Source organism: Aotus nancymaae, unplaced genomic scaffold (genome assembly GCF_030222135.1).
Source record: "Aotus nancymaae isolate 86718 unplaced genomic scaffold, 86718_ANA_hifiasm-v0.15.2.pri h1tg000020l, whole genome shotgun sequence".
Classification (NCBI taxonomy): Eukaryota; Metazoa; Chordata; class Mammalia; order Primates; family Aotidae; genus Aotus; species Aotus nancymaae.
Window position 1 is genome coordinate 57,444,827 of NW_026988432.1, and position 2,419 is coordinate 57,447,245.

A 2,419-nucleotide genomic window follows, 5' to 3' on the forward strand; every position below is an offset into this window, starting at 1 on the left:
ATGCATGATGGTGCACACCTGTAGTCCTAGCTAGTTGGGAGATGGGCAGGAGAATCGCTTGAACCCAGGAGGTGGGGTTTGTGGTGAGCTGAGATCACACCACTGCACTCCAGCCTGGGCAACAAAGAAAGATGCAGTCTAAAAAATATATATATATATAGTTGACTTGGTAAAAGAGATTGTGATATGGGGTTCTGAGGGTAATACAACAGGGAGTATGGTAAGCACAGTGGATACCATGAGGAGAGGCCCTGTTTCAGGAGCTGCTATTGCAACTTTGGGAAATGAAACAAGACCAGTGTGTCTGGAAGACAGAGAGTGAGGGGTAGATCTTTGGCAAGTGAAGCTTGTGTGGGAGTTGTGGAAGAGGCTCTCCAGGATCTGCAGTCTATTTGACTATGCCCTCAGGAATGCAACACCAAGAAATAATCATACCATTGGGGAAAGAGGTGCTGACATATTTACCTGTGGGTCAAAAAATAACTCTGGTAACAAAATTTAGAAGGAATAGGAGAGAAACCTGAGAAAACATTGGTAGACAAGTCAGGAAGCTGCTAGAGTAACCCTATATGTTAGTTTGGACTAGTGGGGGTGGAGAAATGGAAGAACTTAAAAGATTTATGAGACATAAGAGCAACAGGATTTTGTGGCTGGTGAACACACAGGTGGTGTAGAGGGAGTTATTTATCAAAGATGATTTCTTGGTTTCTAATCCGTATAACAAAACGCATAGTAGTATAATTGGCTGATTTAGATAATATTGAAAGAGGTTTAGGTGTAAAATTTGGTTATGATGCTTTTGAGACATTCAAGAAGAGATATCAAATACTCTTGCAAACACAGAGATTTGGAACTTAATAAAGGTCTGATATGGAAATGAGATTGTAGGTCACAGGCACTCTTCATTGGACCATACTGCCTATGCTAATTTTACAAACTGTTTCATCGAAAAGGAGCAGAAACATGTCTGGTTAAGTTGGGGGAAAAAATGTGCTCATAGTTTTTGAAAATATTCTTTTTGTGTATTAAAGAACCCAGAATATCAGATAAAACACGATTTTGAGCTTAAAGTACATTATTTCTCTATATTAAATTTTTCTTCTTGTCTATTCAGTTTATACTTTCATAGAACAATTTCTTCAGTTCCATATACTGTTTTAGCTTCCAAAATTAACAGCAGAATTCTTATTTCTTAGGCCATTTTATGTGTTCGACCATTAGGTAGTTTCTTCATCACTGGTTGACTGTTGGCTGCTTGGCTTTTTATTTCTTTTGGCACTTGGAATAACCTCTTCACAATCTTATAGGGGAATATGATTCTGGTTATTTATAAATTCATTCTACTAGTTTTATCTTTGAGCCCTGTTGAGTTTGCCTCTCCATTTCTCAGACTCCACTTATGTGTTCATTAGTTGAGAGAATTTAGCATTACATGGTATGAAAAACATATTTCCTTTTCTTTAAAGTGGTGATGGTTTACAGTTTTTTAAATGTAACAGATAGTATCTTTTTCTCTGTTTGTTTTCTTTTCCTTCATAATAAGTTCAGTACTCTGACATTACGAATATTAGCTGGAATATTAGAGTTTAAAGAAAACTTCGTGGAATAAGAATTTGTTATCTGTAACTTCTTGCTTAAAAATATATTAATACTGCTGTGCTCCAGATGGCATTTTAGTGTTATTTTCATCTAATGCTACATTAATTACCATATGTTCTAAAAGTTCATTTATAATTGATGTCATTCATTATTTTTTTAGCTTCATCACCTCTTGCATCTCCTTCCTTACATTCCTTCCAAAATTCAACCATGAGCTCAGTTCCCTATGGGCACTTCTATAGTGAATCAGTAATTGTACTGTATGAAAGCTTATAGTTTTTATACTCACACAGTGTAGTTACAACAAATGTATCTCTCTACGTGCTTTTGTAATGAAACAAAACATGCACAGGATACTTGCTTAAAATTTTTGATGATAGTCTTTTTATAACTTCATATAGTAGCCAATCCTCTTTCCTTAACAGATAACTTAGAGATATGTGTTATACTTGTTTATATTGAAACTAAATAAGCTTTTTAGAGATTTTAATTATTTGCTTAACCCTCATCTTATTGTTTTAGCTTGCTTTTTATACTTATAATTCATTCATAAGGTCTGTATATTTTCTTGTTTAAATAAATTATTTGAGTTGATTAAATGATGGTCCTGATAACCTGATATGTTCATGGCATATGAAAATGATATGTTCGGTTTGGCTTGTGCTTGTTAGCTAGACTGTACTTCTAAGATCAAGCAGCTTTCTTGGAATTTTCTATTGTTAGTCACTGTAACGACTAGGCAAATAAGTAGTTAAATCAAATATTATACTTTATTGCCCTGTAGGACATTAATTAGGGCATTAGTTAATCAGTTCTGTAT